The 21,692-nt window shown below is 31.6% G+C and overlaps 1 long non-coding RNA gene across 1 annotated transcript; it reads left to right on the forward strand.

Annotated features, from left to right (window-relative positions):
- Positions 1-2,568: 2,568 nt before the first annotated feature.
- On the forward strand, positions 2,569-3,902 carry LOC127712421 (uncharacterized). Its single transcript, XR_007987068.1, has 2 exons — positions 2,569-2,631; positions 3,087-3,902. It is a non-coding gene; the product is annotated as an uncharacterized LOC127712421 (long non-coding RNA).
- Positions 3,903-21,692: the final 17,790 nt, after the last annotated feature.

Below are 21,692 nucleotides of genomic sequence, written 5' to 3' on the forward strand. Positions count from 1 at the left end.
TCAACTGATTGCTGCTTGCCCATCCGATGTAATTATTCTTCAAATGAATGCTGCTTGCCCATACGATGTAATAATTCTTCGACTGAAAGCTGCTTGCCCATCTGATGTAATTATTCTTTAACTGAATGCTGTTTTTTGTCCATCATCTGATGTAATTATTCTTCAAATGAATGCTGTTTGCCCATCTGATATAATTATTTTTCAAATGAATGCTGCTTGCCCATCCGATGTAATTATTCTTCAATTGAATGCTGCTTGCTCAGCCGATGTTATTAATCTTCAACTGAATGCTGCTTGCTCATCCGATGTAATTATTCTTCAACTGAATGCTGCTTGCCCATCCGATGTAATTATTCTTCAACTGAATGCTGCTTGCCCATCCGATGTAATTATTCTTCAACGAATGCTGCTTGCTCATCCGATTTAATTATTCTTCAACTGAATGCTGCTTGCTCATCCGATGTAATTATTCTTCAACTGAATGCTGCTTGCCCATCCGATGTAATTATTCTTCAACTGAATGCTGCTTGCCCATCCGATGTAATTATTCTTCAACTGAATGTTGCTTGCCCATCCGATGTAATTATTCTTCAACTGAATGTTGCTTGCCCATCCGAAGTAATTATTCTTCAACTGAATGCTGCTTGCCCATCCGATGTAATTATTCTTCAAATGAAAACACTTGGAAACTGTTATCACTTTGAAATTACTTTGCAATCAGGTTGACAAATGAAATGTAACGAAATCGATTATAGGTAATGTAATAAACAGACGTTGACATGTTTGCTAATAAAACAACAGAATATTGAAGCGTTGTATTCAAACTAATGATTTCATATCATATGTGTTTTCTAATTGTTTTAGTGATTAAAAAGTACTAAATAAAATAAAGTTAAGCGATGTTCAATTCACGTAAAGCGATGCAAAAAAAGATAAATTAAGGTACAGGTAACAAATAAAAACTGAGTCTACCTTGATGTATTATTTGAAATCTAAGTACCACTATCCGATTCAGTTCAAATTGGCCAAAAACCTCATATATTTTAAAGTTACAAAAATTATATGTATTCAATTTGGTTTATTGATTATTTGTAAAGAGAAATAGCGTAGCTACTGTAGAACGTATGCTAACTAAAAATTACAGAAAATATGTTTCATAGACTATAAGGGATATATTTCTGGACTTTTGCATATCATGGTAAATAAAAAAAAAGCGCCTCGGACACATGCCTTCAATAACGTGTTGTTTTCATATTCTATACAAACATGTGATCCTTTCTGACTATTGCTATTTTTTACAGTAGGAACGTCGTTATCAAATTTGTTAATTGGCTTATGTTGATAACGGTAGGAAATATACCTGGATGGTCATACATTCTTTTGGATTCGTTGATAGGCTAAGTGGCATTATAGCACTATATACTTATTCTCAAATTCTTGGTTTCACCCGGCCGAGGTTCCAACCTACGACTCCTTCCCGCACTCGAGGCTACCACGACACAATTGAGGCGGTTCTGACCTAAATTATCATACAACAAATAAAACATTGGTAATGTATAACATGTATAATATGTTACCTTTAAACATGATCGAATTCAAAACTTTAAAATAGATGTACGAGCAGTTTTTTTTTAATCACAAACGATGAACCACAAACTATTAAACTACCGACTTTAAATCTAAGCAAAGGTAACACAAATCACATTGTTACTGATTCGTAACAATATTTGACATTGAACTATGTTTGAGAAATGATTTAACACTATTTTAATGAAAGAAGATCTGAAGTCAGATTGAAAAAATGCTAATGATAATTCAAAAATATCTTATTACATTGGTTGCAATAAAACATCGTGGTTTCCCAGTGAATTAAAAAACCGATGACTTAATGATTCAGACAATTTCACTCCTCCAATGTCTAACAACATTGTCTGTTGTCAAGAGGTTTTTGATTATTTTGCATCAAAACGAATTTGAGAACGCATAAAAAATATGTTTCTTTGCATTTTCTGCTTTATTACCATAAAAAGTCAATGTAACAGGGGATAACTAAACTAAGAATTCGAATAAAGAAAAATATTCAACTAGTGACCAAACAATACCGATAATTAACTCATGCGCTACGCGCATTCGTGAATCAATGTGTTGTTCGGTCACTTACTGAATTTTTTTTTCTATATTTACATTAGGTTTTCTAAAAATAACTAAATTAAAAAAAAAAAGATTTTGACAAAAAAAAAAATGCAAAACGGTAAATTATTTTAATTGTTTTAAAAGAGTGCAAAACCGCCATGAAATTAAATACAACACGCTTATTGCATAATCAATAACAACCTTTGACATTTTTATTACCTGTACACTTATTATTCAATGGTCAATAGTCAACAACTTGTAAATTTTCATCTTGCTACCGATCTTTTCTTTCATTTATGAAACCGAAACTTGATTTATTATGTGTAGCCACTTATAAGTTAATTGTACACTTCCCTCATACTTTATAGGCCATTTCTAGTCGGAAGTAGGACAAACAAAAAATAAGTTTAAGTTTCCTTATCATAAAAGTTTATATATAACAACACATATCATTGATTTTCTTGATTAAACATGTGTGAATAGAGACTTATGGATATGGTAACTATTAATTATTTCTATTTCATATTCTGATGTAAACAATAAATCCTCATTATTTTTAACACCATGGCACTTTTTTATCATTTAAATACATCAGCCTGGCTATTATAATGATAATATTGTAAACAATAATTAACAGACTGCGAAAAAAATCAGGCTCAGATATATGGAATTTGATTGCATTTATTCGCAGTTGCCAATTTGCTTGCCGTTCCAAAAAGTATAAAAATAATAAATTTATGACAAAATATGAAAAAAAAAACACGATGTCAATGATAAATGAAATTGTGAATGCATATTTTAATCTATTTTACAAAAGTTATCATACTACGTCATAAAACTTATCGATATGATCAAATAATAGCACTCCACCCCCTCTCCCTTAAAAAATTATTAAAAAGGAAAAGAAAATGAACAATTGTAGTTTAAATTTTGTTTTTTTATTTATTTAAAAGCCAAACTGAAATTCCGGCCATGTCAGGAAGTCAGTGTGCAGTCTTAGAAAGAAGTACAGAGCACGTGTTTTGTTCGTTACATATCAAAGAAACTACTTTTCTATGCACAGAATGTAGGCAATTTATTTGTGATAAATGCGTGGAATCAGTACACGCAAGGCATGCCTTAAAGTCAATTCCAAGAACAAATAACAATATACTTTTCAATGAAATGCTTCAACAACATTTTAAACTATATAAGGACGTATGGCAGGTTGAATTGGAAGATCAGTTGAAAGTAATTGATCTTCGTGCAGCAAAACTGGAAGAAATTATTAATAAAGTAAGAGATTCCTACAAGGATGCGGTTATCCAGAATAATACAAAGAACAAGTTAAGTCTTCAGGAGATCGAAGAAGAGTGTAACAACAATATACCACCTACATTATCGTTGATACAAACAATTTTTACACCCTCAAAAATAGATATACTTGGAATAAAGCGAGAGTTTGGTAAACTGTGTGCAAATGAAACAAATGTTAATCTTCAGCCAGGATTCAGCTGGCCAAGTTTATTTCAAGTGAAAAATCTGTCAACAGAAGGTCAACACGATTTTGTCTATCGTGGTATGTCATCTGATTTTGAAGACGAAAATCATCGTTGTGATTCATAAAAGACTTTTTGTATTTTTTGGTAACAAGTGATATCTTAATTTGATTTTTGAATTATCAAACTGAATATCGTTTAACAATTATGAGTAATTAATAAGTAAGTAACTTGTTTATTATAGAAATCTCTGAAAATGTCTCAATAAATATTTTGTTTCGTTATTATGAACCAGCGTATTTCAACATGTGCCAGATAGACCAACTGCATTATGTCTACCGCACATCTGTCATACACCTCTTAATATGTCAAGAACAAAGCGAGATTTAGGCATACTAGGTCATTTTTTTAGAAACCACTACGGTAAATCAATGATGTTTTGTATGCAGGTGTATGACCATTGGCACATCTCATTTCCATGGAGATTATTTGGGCCATCCCTTCAGTCATGGTTTATTGACTTTGTAACTTTTGCTTAGTTTTCATGGATAAGTTTATAATTAGGTAATTTTAAGGCAAACCACTAGTGGTATATTGATGATATTTTGTATGCAGATGTGTTAGCATTAGCACATCTCCTTTCATATATGTATAACAAGGGTTTGTTTATTTAGAAAGGGTGTAAATGAATAAAAGAATCAGGATTTAATTTAGTACCTTTAAATAGAATTGAAAAAAATTGGCAAGGTTGACCTAAGATGAGTTTGGGATTTGAGGTCTTTTGGTCAAATAGTTCCTACTGTTTGGGTGTATTTAAACATCCCTGGCTTTCAAACGTTCAAGTTTTTGCGTTATATAAATGTAAATACAGAAAAGAGCTTTGGAGGATTTATGAATTCATTAAGTTTTTTTTTCATATATTTTTCATTAGCTCTTGATTATCATATTTGAAATATCTAAAGGCATTTTTGTCTAAACCAAGTGTCCTAGTGTTTCTCTAAAACAAAGAACACTGTCATACATGTATTTTTAAATACTTCGATGAACGTTAAGTACGAGAGTCCGAAAGGAGTTGGCCCGATTAGACCACTTTTTGGCCCCAAAATATATCATTTTCATATATTTGTTAAAAATGTAAACATTTTTAGCTGAACTAGTACACATTTTAGTTTCGGGGCCAGCTGAATCCCGCCTCCGGGTGCGGGATTTTCTCGTTGTGTTGAAGACGTAATGGTGACCTTGGGCTGTTTTCTGCTCTTTTTTCGGGTTGTTGTCTCTTTGACACATTCCCCGTTTCCTTTCTCAATTTTATTTTAGTAATTTATTGGACAGTAAAAATACTTTTGTTACATAAATATGGGCTGTTTTTGACAATACAATGCACATGCATTAGGTACCAGCATCAGTATTTCATGCAAAATTATTGAAATCTTTACAATTTTAGCTTTTTTGCTAATTTTTAGACGGTTTTGTGTCTAAAACGAAAGTGGTAGCTCTTTTGTGCAGTCTAGATATTTGAATATATGTTGTATTTGATGATTATACATAACATGTATAAAGATTCAGACTGAAAACGAATGCGACCACTTACATTTTAGACAAAGCCATCTTAAAAAGTGACGTTTTATGACATATTTGATATATTTTTGATATTCAGGCTTGAATTTGAGCGTCTTTAATAAAAAAATTAGTTCAAATATTTTACATAAACTAATTGAATCGAAGGAGTAGACACTTAAGTTTTTAAAACCTGTCAAAAATCTTTAATCAGATGTACTACAAATATGAAGCCAAAATTAGCCCTTACCGGACCTCCTCCCTTGACGCTTAACGCTGAAAAGCGAGGGCATTTAGGCAGAGCTGTGTGCAGTCAATAAAACTACTAATACATGTTTCGGTAAAATGACAGGGAATTGGAATGCAATATCAATGCAATGTTTCCTTTTACTTCTGGGAAGAGGAAAGACGTCCTTAATTTGCATTAAAACGAAGGAGTGGGCGGATAGTAACAAGTTAATCATGTCCCATTTAAAAAAAAAAATATGAAATAGTCAACATGTCATGATTTTTCATAATTTTGCAGGAAATTATGAAAGTATCGTATTGTGTAAGAACGTATTGCAACATAATATCAAATTGCAATTAAATGTTTGACGAGTCTCAAAAGGAAATGACTTATTCTTAATCAGTTTACAATAAACACAACTTTTGAATCTCTAATTAAGATAAGATCTATTAATAATTTATTCATAGAATATTTTTGTTTTTATCTAATTCTATCATTTGCACATACCATTACAATTAAAATTATTCGACATCTGAATTGGCCTCTGATCTTAAAATGAGGTTCAAGAACAATTACGAAAAAGCAATAAGTTATGTACTTGAAATATTATATTTTATCACAGGACATCGCAACTGACAGTTTACTTCTTAAAAGCGCGAAATAATTTGACTATGCACATTTTATCAACACAGAAGCCGCCGTTGCATGTTTATTTCTCACATTAAAGTTGTGAAAAGCAAGTCTATAAATAGTCTATGTATTTACTTTTGCTAGCCTTATTTATCCTAACGATATGTCTTTTCGTCTTATTTACTAAAAATATCCATTGAATTTAATAAATGATAACTTTTTTTTAAATCTGACCATGGTGAAAACTAGAAGGTTTTGCACAAAATCAGTTTTAGCCAGTGAATCATCACGATTTCAATGATAATATCATGAATAATATAAAACGTTGAAATATCGTGAATTTAACAATATCCAAAAGAATGCAAATATGCGTATAGTTTGTTATGTCTAACGTGCAATTCTCACGTTGTGATAATTATTTTGTCGGCAATGTAAAGTATTAATTACAGTGTGATCAATTTTAATTGATTGTTTAGAAACAGTAAAACCCGTTGAGTTTATAGGTTTACAGATCCTGATTACGATTTTTCAAAAAGATGCTGATAATTGTGTTGTGTATGATTTCGCATCATTAACGCAAAAACGTACGCTAATAGCGTCTGTATTAAACACCATAAAATTTAATGTAAAGGTATCTTATCTATGTATTTTCACAGCAAACATCCTTAAAAATGAAAGATTTTGTTCCTCATTCAGATATGATTTATAGAATGGTACACATGACTTATTATTTAAAGATGTTAAGGAAATGGGAATTGAAATAATAGTATCTAATATTTTTTAAAATGTAGTTTTTGTTAAAAGTGTGTATTAAACTTTAAGACGTCATATCGTTCCGTTTAAGATTCAGCTATACTTCAGTTATTTATTATTTATTTCCAACAATAGTTCATTTATAGAGTTTTTTTTTATTTTTATATATCTTATGGTAATTGATTTAGTTGGCATGTATTTATATAGGTTTAACACTGGTTGTTAATTGGATGGAGTTGATTATAAAAATATCAATGCAAACACATACGTTTATTTTACGTTTTAAATGCTGAAATCAAATAACAATGTATATGAAAATAAGGAGATGTGATATAACATGTATAATTGATGATGAGAAAACATTCTATCAGAGTTCAACTGAAGTGGATGTAAGCAACCATAAGGCCTTCAACAATGAGAAAACTCCTATACCGTTTAGATGGCTATAAAAGGCCCGACATGAAAAATGTGAATAAATTCAAACGATAGAAAACGGCTTAATTTATAACAAAACAATTTACGAAAAACAAATATGACAGATATGAAATAACGACAACCACTGAACTACTGACACATGAATAATGTGGCGGCAATAAACCTTTTGTGAGCGCTCAACCTTCCCTCAACCTGGGACAGTGATGGTGTATCATCACAAAATAATGACATACTGTAAATATCAGTAGCGGTAGTGTCTGGTTATTGCTATTTCATACGCTAAGGACGTCGTTATCAATTTTTCAATTGGTATATGTTTTTTGTCGGTATGCAGTATTCCTATAGGGTCAATTTTTTTTTTTTGATTCGTTGATAGGCTTCGTTGCATTGAAACACTTAATAAAATTGAGAATGGAAATGGGGAATGTGTCAAAGAGACAACAACCCGATCATAGAGCAGACAACAGCCGAAGGCCACCAATGGGTCTTTAATGCAGCGAGAAACTCCCGCACCCAGAGGCGTCCTTCAGCTGGCCCCTAAACAAATATGTATACTAGTTCAGTGATAATGGACGTCATACTAAACTCCAAATTATACACAAGAAACTAAACATAAAAATGATACAAGATTAGCAAAGGCCAGAGGCTCCTGACTTGGGACAGGCGCAAAAATGCAGCGGGGTTAAACATGTTTTTTGAGATCTAAACCCTCCCCCTATACCTCTAGCCAATGTAGAAAAAACAAACGCACAACAGTACGCACAGTAAAACTCAGTTTAAGAGAAGTCCGAGTCCGATGTCAGAATAGGAAACAAAAGAAAATAAACAAAATGACAATAATACATAAATAACAACAGACTATTAGCAGTTACTGACATGCCAGCTCCAGACCTCAATTAAATTGATTGAAAGATTATGTCTTCATCATATGAATATCAGGCACAATCCCTCCTGTTAGGGGTTTAGTATTATACCATCATAAAATATATGAGAAGAACATAACCCGTGCCATGCCAACAACTGGTTTTAGAATAAATATGTTTAATTCCGATGCAAAGACCCTATAAGTGAAACAATATTAAAGCCAAAATATGCAATCTTTAATGACCTGACAACAGTATCGTAACTATATCCCTTCTTAATAAGTCTGTTTAAAGGTTGTGTTAGCTTTTGAGGTGAATACTGACATTTTTGTGCTTTGTAAAGAATATTACCATACAAGACTGGATGTGAAATACCCGAACGTATAAGATGTCTTCATGTTGAGTTATATTTACGAATGATGTCCTTTTACCGATGATAAAATTTAGTAAATGTTTTGACTAGTTTATGATATCGAAAACCCTGGTGTAATAATTTTTCAGTAATACATAAATTTCTCTCGCTAAAATCTAATACGTTTTTACATACACGAGCGAATCGTACAAGTTGAGATATATAAACACCATAAGATGGCGACAAGAGAACGTCACCAACTAAAAATGGATAATTAACGATAGGAAATGAAAAATCATCTCTTTTATCATAAATTTTTGTATTAAGTTTTCCGTTAATGATATAGATATCAAGATCGAGGAAAGGACAGTGGTCATTGTTAGTATTAGCTTTATTAAAAGTAAGTTCAACAGGATAAATTTCTTTAGTATACATACTGAAGTCGTCATTATTGAGAGCCAATATATCATCCAAATATCTAAAAGTATTGTTAAATTTTTGTATCAGATGTTGTTTCGATGGGTCTTAGCTGATTTTAGTCATAAATTGTAACTCATAACAATACAAAAACAGTTCCGCAATAAGTGGTGCACTGTTAGTCCCCATTGGAATTCCGGTAACTTGACGATATACGGAATCTCCAAAGCGAACAAAAATGTTATCAAGTAAAAATTCAAGGGCAGATATGGGGTCAAAGCATGTCCAATTGACATAGTTCTTTTGTTTGTTGCTACTAAAAAATGACCTAAAAGAACATATGTATTCGCATTTTTAATGCACTTTTAAAGTTCTTGGTTTGACCCGGCCGATGTTCGAACAGTCGACCCCCTTATGCACTCGAGGATATTTTGCGACCACGACACCACCGAGGCGGTTCTGACCTGAATTATCAAAAACTAAATTGTCGATGAGCTTCGAAATAAAACATCGTTTATGGATAAAATGTTTCCTTTAAACAGTTACATGATCGAATTCAAAACTTAAAAATAAACAATAGAGCAGTTTTTCATCACAAATGTTGAAACAGAAATGTTAAACTATCGACATCATATTTAAGCAAAACAAAAACCCTACAGATCCCATTGTAACTGATTCATTACAATATTATACAGTACACTTTGTTTGCGGAATGCCACAAAAAAATTGAAATGAAAAAGAACTGCAGTTAGAATACAACAATGCTAATGATGATTGAAAACATCTTATTACATTTGTTGCAATCAAATATCGAGGTTTCCCGGGAAATTAAAAACCGATAATTTCACTCCTCTAATGTCAAGCAACATTGAGTGTTGTCAAGAGGTTGTCGGATATTTTGCATAAACGAACTGACAATGCTTAAACAATATATAGTTTCTTGAATTTTTTGCTTTATTTCCATGAAAAGTCAATATAATAAAAGAATAATTAAAACGTTAAAACAGTGCAATACCGTCACAAGTTTAAACTAATCACGCTAATTGTGTAATCAATAACAACCTTTGACATTTTTACTACGTATGCACATGAGTCACATATTATGCAGGGTCAGTTGGAAACAACTTTTAAATTTTTATCTTGCTACCAATCCCTTCATTGATTTATTCAACCGAAATTTGATTTAATATGTGTAGCCACTTATAAGTTAATTTTACACTTCCCCTACTATATAGGATATTTCTATTCGGAAGTAAATAAATTTCATTATCATAAAGTTTATAGATAACAAGACATATAATAGATTATCTAGATTGGACATGTTATGTGAACGGAGGCGCAAAGATATGGTTACTATGAATTGTTATTATTTCGTATTCTAATTTAAACAATAAATACTATTTTTCTTTAATACATTGACACTTTTTAACCATTAATTACACACCAGCCTGGCTATTATAATGATAATGTAATAAAAAGTTATTAACAGGTTGTGAGAACAGTAAAGCTCAGCTATATGGATTTTGACTGCATTTATTCATGTTATTTGTGGTTGCCAATTTGCTTGCCGTTCCAGAAGGTATCAAAATAATAAATTTTTGACAAATTATGACAAAATATGAAAAAATATAAATTTATATCAGAGAAAATTTTCAAATACATTGGTTACTTACAAATAATCAATTGAAAACAACATGATGTAAATGATTAATGAAATTATAAGTGATATTTTAATTTATTTAACAAAAGATTATGATCGTTTTGATTCATAACAGACCTTTGATTATTTTGGTAATAAGAAATATCCTTATTTGATTTCTAAATTATCAAACTGAATATCGTTTTAAATGTATAAGTAGGTAAGACATGTGTTTATTATAGAAGCTTGTGAACATGTCTCAATAAATATAACACATTTATTGTCAATGCTGTCCCATATTTGACACAATCTCTATGTTTATACACTATAAGGGACTATATCTAAACATAAGATTTCTCAACTCATTAAAATTTAGTTAACAAATATTTAAATGAAGTATGTAAATACTATTTCTTTATCGTTTATGTATCATTATCGTCTAATATGATTTTGAAAAAAAGCAACAATATTTCAAGACAACCAAAGAAAAAAATTAAACAAGAGGACATCAGAATCCAAATTATTCTTACGATTTAACTTATTCAACATTAGCAACTTGCACAGAACATAAATGCGTTGTATATTTCATACATTCTATTGGTATGTATAGTAAATTAATTGATAAATTATCAAGAAAATGTTAAGGTTTCAACTCCTTTGGACAATGTTGACCAAAGATGAGTTTGAGATTCTAGGTCTTTTGGACATACAATTCCTAACTTTTCTCTGTATTTATACATCCCTGGCTTTCAAATATTTACGCTTTTGCTTTCCTGATGAAAGTAATTATAGAAAAGAGCTTTAGATGATTGATATAAAATTTTCATTTATTTTCATTTGCTGTTGATTATCATATTTTAAAAATCTAGAGGTATTTCTTTCCCAAAAAAGTGTCTTAGTTCTTCAAATATGTCTATATCCAAAATAAAGAACACGTCATTCATTTATTTTCAGGGGGGCCTCGGTGGCCAAGTGGTCTAAGTAGTTCTACTACTGTAATCACTAGCCAGTCAATACTGAGGTTGTGAGTTCGAACCCCGCACGTGCGGGTGCACTCGACTCCAATCTTAATTGACTAGGATTGTCTGTTTTCCTATCGAAGGTCGGTGGTTTTCTCAGGGCACTCTGGCTTCCTCGACCAATATAAAACTGGCCGCCACGAAATAGCCCAAAAGTGGTACTTAAAAGTGGCGTTAAAACACCAACAATCAATCAATCAATTATTTTCAATTGCTTCAATGGACGTTACTCACAACATAGCGTTTCAATCGGTAACTCCAAAACTTGACGTTTAACGCCGAAAAAAGAGGTCATTTAGGCAGATTTGTGTGTAGTCAATATAAATTCTTATAAAAGTTTAAGTAAAATGACAAAGAAATTAAATGCAATATCCAGGCAACTTTTCCTTTTACTTCTGAGAAGAGGGAAGAAGTCCTAAATTTTCATTTAATCGAAAGAGTGGGCGAATGGTAAAAAGTTAATCGTGTCCTTTAAAAAAACAAAAACATTATGAAATAACCAACGCAACATGGTGTTTAATGAACTTCCAGGAAATTATAAAATTAACAGGTTGTATAAAAAAGTAATAGTGTTCATCAATATTTTTAATAGACTTTGTTAAACATCGAGATGCAACTCTTTAAGCACAAACATTTTGTTTTTTTGAGATATGAAGCGAATTGCAGCAAAAAAACACATTGTATATTGACCATTTGACGCAAATAAAATAGAACAGAATTGAGTCTAAATTAGAAATTACTTATTCCTAATTAGAGCACAATACAGTCAACGTTCGAACCTCAAAATAGGATAAGATCATTAAATAAGTTCTTCTTTAAATAATTGTGTTGTTATCTTCATTGTGCCATTCACATTTAAGGTAAAAGAAAGAACATTTAGACATTTGAATAAATAACGATATTTGAAAGAGTTTTTTTATTTGCCTCTAATCTTAAAATGAGGTTGAAGAACAATTACGAAAAAGCAATATTTTATGTGCTTATAATGAAATCTAATATTTTCTCAATGGATATCGAACCAGACAATTTCCTTCCTGAAAGCCCGAAGCAGTTTGACAGTGCACATTCCATCAACACATGTACCAGAAGCCATTTCTTACATGAAAGTTTTGAAAAGCCGGTTTATAAATTGTCTAATAGTATGTATTCACTTTTGCAAGCTTTGTTTATCTCAACGAAATGTCTTTCGTCTTATATCTAAAATATCCATAGAATTTGATAACTGACAACTCTTTGAAATCTGACCATGGTGAAAACTAGAAGGTTTTGCACAATCCAGCTTCGACCAGTGAATCAGCGAGATTTCAATTATTAAATCATAAATAATATAATACGTTGAAGAGATCAAGCACATTTGTCGTGAATTTAACAGTATCATAAAGAATGCAAATATGCGTATAGTTTGTTATGCCTAACGTGCACCATTCTGACGTTGTGGTAATCATTTTGTCGGTAATGTAATGTATTTATTATAGTAGTTGGAGGAAATGCGATATAATTGCCAATTAAAAACTATCTAACAGAGTTCAACTGAAATGGATGTAAGCAACCGTAAGGCCTTCAACAATTAGAAAAACTCTATATATTTAAGTCGACTAAGAGAGGCCCCGGTATGCAAATTATGAAACAATTCAAACGATAAAAATGGCCTAATTTATAACAAAGTAATTTACGAAAAAACAAATATGATAGATATGAACTAACGACAACCACTGATCTACAGGCGCAAGAATAATGTGGCGGTAAAAAACATGCTTGTGAGCGCTCAACATTCCCTTAACCTGGGACAGTGGTGGTGTAACAGCGCAGCATCCGAACATACTGTAAAAATCAGTAGCAATACTATCTGACTATTGCTATGTCATACGCTAAGGACGTCGTTATCAAGTTTGTCAATTGGCTTATGTTTATATTGATATGAACTATTCCTTGAGGGTCAAATAATCTTGTGGATTCTTTGTTTGTCTTCGTGACGTTGAAGCTCTGAATACCAAGTTTGAAGTACCTGGTTTGACCCGGCCACGGTTCGATCCTACGACCCCCCTCCCGAACCCGAGGACAGTTTGCAACCACGACACCACCAAAGCGGTTCTGACCTGAATTCTGATAAAATAAATTGTCGATGGGCTTCAAAAATGTAGAAATTACTACTTTTTCAACAACAAAAATATCTCACAAACAGGCTTTGAAAATTTTGTGTAAATGCTTTCTTCAAAAATGTCTTATGTGAACTTTAACATTTTTGTAAATGGCTGTGAAATAAACTAGAGGTTCTCAAGAGCCTGTGTCGCTCACCTGATTCTACTTTGGTTTTGGAAATCATGTAAAAATAGATTAAAATCATAACAAATACCCAAATAGTGATTCAGGCCAAATTTGGTTTAATATTTGCCCCGTAATTTAATCAAAAGCAGAAGATTTTTGTAAAGTTTACAGAAATTACCAATAAATTCATTGAAATTGTAGAAAATGACTTTTGTATTTCCCGTAGGGTCTTATGTTAAACTAAGTCCCCTGCTGGCGGCCATCTTGGATGATAATTAGGCTACAAAGTAACAATACTTGGTCAGCACCTCATTAGGAACATTCATGTCATGTTTGGTTTCATTCTATTTAGTGGTTCTCTAGAAGAAAACATTGGTATGTATTTCCCATAGGGTCCTATGTTAAACTTACTCCCCCTGCTGGCAGCCATCTTGGATGACAAATCAGCTACAAAGAAACAACACTTGGTCAACAGCTCAAAAGAAACATTCATACCATTAAGCGGTTTTCTAGAAGAAGACATTTGTATATATTTGCCATAGGGTCCTTTGTAAAACTAAATCCCCTGTTGGCAGCCATATTGGTCGATGGATTTCTTACAAAGTAACAACACTTGGTCAGCACCTCATAAGGACCATTCATGCCATGATTGGTTTCATTCCATTCAGTGGTTCTCTAAAAGAAGACTTTTGTATGTATTTTACATAAGGTTCTTTGTTAAACTAAGTTTCCCGCTGGCAGCCATCTTGGATGATTGATTGGCTACAAAGTAACAACACTTGGTCAACATCTCATTAGGAACATTCACGCCATATTTATTTTATTCCATTTAGTGGTTCTCTAAAAGTAGGAATGTGTATGTATTTCCCATAGGGTCCTATGTTAAACTTAGTCCCCCTCTGGCGGCCATCTTGGATGATGGATCGGCTTCAAAGTAATAACACTTGGTCAACATCTCATAAGGAACATTCATGCCATATTTGGTGTCATTCCATTCAGTGGTTGTCTAAAAGAAAACATTTGTATGTATTGTCCATAGGGTCCTATGTTAAACGAAGTCCCCCGCGGGAGGCCATCTTTGATGATAGATCGCCTACAATGTTACACCACTTGGTCAGCACCTCATAAGGAACAGTCATGCCATGTATTATTTCATTCCATTCCGTGGTTCTCTTAATTAAGACGTTTGCATGTATTTCCCTTAGGGTCCTATGTTAAACTAACCTTCTCTGCCGGCCATCTTGGATGATGGATCGGCTTCAAAGTTACAACACTTGGCCAGATTTCATAAGGAACATTCATGCCATGTTTGGTTTCATTCCATTCACTGGTACTCTAGTAGAAGTTCAAAATGTATAAAATTTAACGACGAAGACGGACGATGGACGCTAAGTGATGAGAAAACCACAAAAACTAACCTTATGTTTACAGAAATAAAGAAATGTACAAGTTGCTGATGCCAAAATCTATTGAACAACAATTTTTAAGTTTACAAACACCATTATGGAAGCAAACCTTACAAACAATTGCGATTGGACATTTCGACACATCTATTTCTTTTTGTCAAAAGTTTTGATTGGTCTAAATGAATCAGGTCTGAATGTATGATATTTTGGAAACAATATTGAAATAAAAAAAAAACCGAAGTCAAAATACAACAATGCTAATGATAAATAAAAAACATTTTATTACATTTGTTACAATAAAATATCGTGGTTTCCTAGTAAATTAAAAACCGATAACTTCACATTGGAAATAATTCATATAATTTCACTCCTCTAATGTCAAGCAACATTTAATGTTGCTAAGAGGTTGTCGATTACTTATCATCACAACGAACTGATAATGCATAAACAAGATATAGTTCGTTGGATTTCTACTTTATTTCCATGAAAAGTCAATATAATAAAAGAATAACTAAACAAAAATGCAAAACGGTAAATATCTTTAATTGAAATAAACAGTGCAATACTGTCACAATTTTAAACAAATGAGTATTGCAGAATCAATAACAACCTTTGCCATTTTTACTACGTATACACATGACTCACTTATTATTCAGGGTCAATAGTCAACAACTTGTAAATTTTTATCTTTCTTCCGATCTCTTCATTGATTTATAAAACCGTAATTTGATTTGATATGGGAAGCCACTTATAAGTTAATTGTACACTTCCCCCTACTTTATAAGCCATTTCTTGTCGGAAGTAGGACAATACATCAAATAAGTATCATTATCATAAAAGTTTATTAATACAAAAAAACTATCAAAGTAAACTTTTTTTGACAAAATATGAAAAAAAATACTATTAGAGACAATTTTCAAATCCATTGGCTACTTAAAAATAATCAATTGAAAACAACATGATGTAAACGATAAATAAAATTGTGAGTGATATTTTAATTTATTTAACAAAAGTTGTCATACTACGTGTGAAAGTCGCAAAACATATCGATATGATCAATTAACATTTTTCCTACCCTCGCCCTTCCCCAAATAAAATGATGAAAACGGAAAAGAAAAAAGACACATTTTTCTTGCTTGGAAAGTTATTTCAAAGTCCAGTTTTCTAGTTTGATTCAAATCTAAGATAATTAAAATGAATATATTATTTTTCATCATATAAACCAGCATGTCACAACAAGTGGCAACAGACAGACCAACTATATTACGTATACAACATGTCTTTTCATGCACCTGTTAATATGTCAAGAACAAAGCGACGTTACGGCGTCAACAATGTATTAGTTTTTTATTATGTTATTTTATTAGAAACCACTAGTGGTAAACCAATAATATTAGGTATGCAGTTGTATAACCATTGGCACATTGCTATGGTGATCATTTGAGCCCGCCTCCTCAGTCATGGTTTATTGACTTTATAACTTTTGCTTAGTGTTAATGTATTAGTTTGTGATTAGGTCATTTTAAGGGTAACCAATAGTTTTAGGTCAATGATATTTTTTTTGCAGATGTTTTAACCTTGGCACATCCCATTTCGTATATTAAATCAAAATATTAAAATCAAAGGGCTATTTATTTAGAGTGGTTGTAAATGCTTAGAGAAGACCTGATAAAATCAGGATATAGTTTAATAACTTTAAATAGAATTAGAAAAAATATATATGATAGTTATTGGCTTTGGACAGAAAAGATATATGATCCGGTAGGGGGAATTGAAACTCTGCTCTATTATTTTCTGTTGAAAGAAGTATTAACTCTTCAATAAATATACAATGTCCTTGATAAAATATGACACGTTCATTCTATGTTCACCTTGTAAAATGAATGTATGTAAAATAAACAACTCCACTCAAACGACTGAAGATACAACAGTTGCAACTTTTGATTTTCTTACTAAGAAAGTACGGTTATTTATTCCTGAATCCTAGTCACACGTATATTATTTTTGTTTAGTTCGGTGCACTTTTATTTAATAAAAAAGAGGTAAAAAGAGAACAGTGGCGAAATAAAAGTCAATCACTGATCCATTCTGATCATGAGCACTGCCATGAGATCTGATGAACACATTATTATCATTTCTTCTGTAGTATCATCACAGCCATGTTACTTCCGACGGAAATTGATTTTTTATAGTAGGCATCCGTGAATACAATGTGCATATTTTACATGTTCTGCAAAGGTATAGACATCGAAAGCGAATAGGCCTTGCATTTTACACATGATGATACCAGTAAGACCATTTTTGTCGCCCTTATTATGTGTATACACTGTATCAAAACGGATCACATGACTATCGCAAAGAATAACAACTTCTTTACTAATCGTTGACGTGAATGCTGTTCTAGTCGTTTGAACTGAAACTAAAACATGTAATCCTAATATAAGTTGGAAAAGCAACAATATTTCACAGAATTGAAGACAACCCGAAGGCAAATTAAACAAGAGGACATCCGAATTCAAATAATTCTTACGATTTAACTTATTCAACATTAGCAACTTGCACACAACATAAATGCGTTGTATATTTTATTCATTTTATTAGTATTTACCGTAGATTAATAGATACGTTTTAAGGTTCCAACACCCTTAGGGAAGATTGTCCTAAGATGAGTTTGAGATTCTAGGTCTTCCTAACTTTTTTCTGTATTTATACATTCCTGGCTTTCAAATATTTACGTTTTTGCCTTCCTGATGACGGTAATTACAGAAAAGAGCTTTTGACGATTGATATAAAATTTATAAAGTGATATTTTCATTTATTTTCATTTGCTCTTGGTTATCATATTTAAAAATCTCGAGGTATTTCTTTCCCAACCAAGTGCCTTAGTTCTTCATATATTTGTACCTCTTAAACAAAGAACACGGTCATACATTTATTATCAACTATTTCAATGGATGTTACGAACGACATAGCGTTTAAATCGGTAACTCCGAAACTTGACGTGTAACGACAAAAATCGAAGGCATTTAGGCAAAGTTTTGTGTAGTCAATATAAATTCTAATAAATGTTTAAATGACAGGAAAATGGAACGAAAGAAGTTCTACATTTTTTAGAAGGAGTGGGCAGATGATTACAAGCTAATCGTGTTCTATTAAAAAAAAAAACAAACACGTCATGATGTTTAATGAATTTCAAGGAAATTAAGCAAATTTTACAGAGCATTTAGTAACTTATTCATTGAATAGTTTTGTGGTTTTCTTTATTTTAAAATTTGCATACAACTAAACAGTAAAAATATTTCTATATCTGAATAATTCGCTAAATTTGAAAGTGTTTTTTTTTCTTTTAACCTCTAATATTAAAATAAGGTTTCTAAGGTACACACAGACATTATCTTGGAATTATTAAATTGATTTTAATTTGATAAAAACGTTCCAATAAGGAATAAGAAAGCCTTTCGATTTGATTTCAAAAAGGTATTAATAATGTACCGCACTGACGTCACAAAGTTCAAAACGTACGAAAATGGTTAAGTGGTTAAAATTGCGAGACATTAGATTTGTTCATAATCAAATTACTACTGTGCTAGCAAACAATACAAAAAAATATATAATTGTTTAAAAGGGTTCAAGAACAATTACGAAAAAGCAATATGTTATGTACTTGAAATCTAATATTTGATTAAAGGACATTGTAACTGACAGTTTACTTGTTAAAAGCGCGAGACAATATTACTATGGATATTCTTGCAACCCATTTACAAGAAGCCGCCATTGCATATTTATTTGTGACGTGAAAGTTGCGAAAGCCGGTTTATAAATAGTCTATGTATTTACATTTTCTAGCTTCATTTTACCAAACGAAATGTCTTTTCGTCTTATACTTTAGTATTTAAAATATCCATAGAATTTGGTAACTAACAACTTTTTGAAATCTGACCATATGGAAAACTAGTTTTAGCCAGTGAATCAGCGCAAATTCGATGATAACATCAGAAAATTATTATACGTTGATTGATTGATTGGTGTTTAACGCCACTTTCAGCACTATAGTGCTGTTTTGTGGCGGTCAGTTTTTATTGGTGGATGAAGCCGGAGTACCCGAAGAGAATCACCCACCTTTCGTAGAGAAACTGACAATCCTAGTCAATTAAGATTGGAGTCGAGCGTACCTGCCACGTGCGGGATTTCAACTCACAGCCTCATTGTTGAGAGGCTTGTGATACAGTAGTTCGATTACCTAGACTACTCAGCCACCGAAGCCCAAGATGATAGGTTGAAGATATCAAACCAATTATCGCGAATTTAACAATATCATAAAGTATGCAAATTAAAGTGAGATAAATTTCAATTGATTGTTTAGAAAATAGAATGAGTTTATATGTTTACAGATAATTTATACGACACAGGGATGGTTATAATTGTGTTGCGTAGGATTTCGCTGCATTATCACAATAACGTGCGTTGATAACGTCTGTACATTTATTAAACATCATATATGTAAAATTACTAATTTAGGAAGAAGTAATTTGAATTTTCACAGCAAACGTCCTTAAAAATGAAAATGTTTCTTCCTCATTCAGTAATGATTTATAGAATGTTACACATGACTTATGATGTAGATATGTTAACGAGATGAGAGTTGAAAATATTAGCCTCTGATATGTTTCAAAATGTATTTTTAACACGTGTGAATTAAACTTTACAATGTCTTATTGTCCATTTAAGATTCAGCTATCATCCAATTAAATAGATAACGATTTAATTTTTAACGCATGGAACTTAAATTGGATGTGTTTCTCACAAAAATGTTGTTGAAATATTTAGAAAATTTTATACAATTCCTGATTTCCAACAATTTTTTAAAGAGACAAATCACACTTTAATGATATGACTATTTATTTATTTTTTATTTCTAATGGTAAAGCGTGGCTAATCATTTAATTGATTTAGTTGAGATGCTTGTATTTTTATAGGCATAACAGAGGTTGTATATTGGATGAAGTTGATGTTTAAAAATTATCATTGCAAATACATAATAGCAAAAAACAAGATATGAGATATCCATTCATGACACAAAATCAGTACATACACAGCAAAAAAAAAAAAACACACACAAAAAGATAAGTTAATTTAAGTTTTAAATGCTGAAATAAAATTACAATGTATATAAAAATAAGGAGATGATGGTATAATTGCCAATGAGATAATTATTCACCAGAGTTCAAATGAAGTGCGTATAAGCAACAGTACGGCCTTCAGCAATAAGAAAAAAGCCATGCTGTTTTCATATTGTATACAAACATGTAATCTTTCCTAGATATTGCTATTATTTACGCTTAGAGTCGTTATCAAGTTTGTTAATTTGCTGAGTTTGATATTGATGGAAAGTATCCCTGTTTGGTAAAAAATTCTTGACATTAAACACTATATTCCGATTCGCAAGTTCTTGGTTTGACTTGGCCATGGTTCTAACTTACGACTCCCTCCCGCAGACCAGTTTGCTAGCACGACATTATTGAGGCGGTTTGACATGAATTATCATACAATAAATAAAACATCGATTATGTATAATATGCTACCTTTAAACATGATCGAGTTCAAAACTTTAAAATAGACATACTAACAGTTTGTGTCATCAAAACGATGAACCACAAACAAATAAAACATCGACATAAAATCTAAGCAAAAGTTACACAAATCACATTGTTACTGATTCGTAACAATTTTGCACATTGAATTATGTCTGAGGAATGCTGTAAAACTATTGTAATGAAAGAAGAACTGAAATAGGTCAGAGTGAAAAACAATGCTAATGATGATTTAGAAATATCTTATTACATTGGTTGCAATAAAATATCGTGGTTTACTGATGAATTAAAAACCGGTAATTTAATAACTCAGACAATTTCACTCCTCTAATGTCTAACAACATGGTGTGTTGTCAAGAGGTTTTTGATTACTTTGCATCAAAACGAATTTGAGAATGTATAAAAAATATATGATTCCTTGCATTTTCTACTTTATTTCTAAAAGAAAATAAATTCATTATAATAATACAATAACTATCTGAGAATTCGAATAAAGAAAAATATCTTACTTGTGACCAAACAATACTAATAATTACCTCATGCGCTATGCGCATTCGTGAATCAATGTGTTGTTTGGTCACTAGTTGAAAGATTTTTTCTATATTTGAATTTTTGAAGAAGGTTTTCTATAAATAACTCAATGTTTGGAAAAAGATTTTCACATAAAAAAATTCACAACGATAAAGATCTTTATTTTTTTTTAAAGAGTTCAACATCGTCATGAATTTAAACACATCATCCTTATTGTATAATCAATCACAACCTTTGACATTTTTATTACGTATACACATGACTCAGGGGTCAATAGTCAGTGGTCAACAACTTGTGAATTTTCATTTTTCTACCAATCTTTTCATGTTCATAAAACCGAAAGTTATTTTTATATGTGTAGCCAATTATAAATCAATTGTACACTTCCCCTCTA

The sequence above is a fragment of the Mytilus californianus genome, unplaced genomic scaffold (genome assembly GCF_021869535.1).
Source record: "Mytilus californianus isolate M0D057914Y unplaced genomic scaffold, xbMytCali1.0.p SCAF_8, whole genome shotgun sequence".
Taxonomy (NCBI): Eukaryota; Metazoa; Mollusca; class Bivalvia; order Mytilida; family Mytilidae; genus Mytilus; species Mytilus californianus.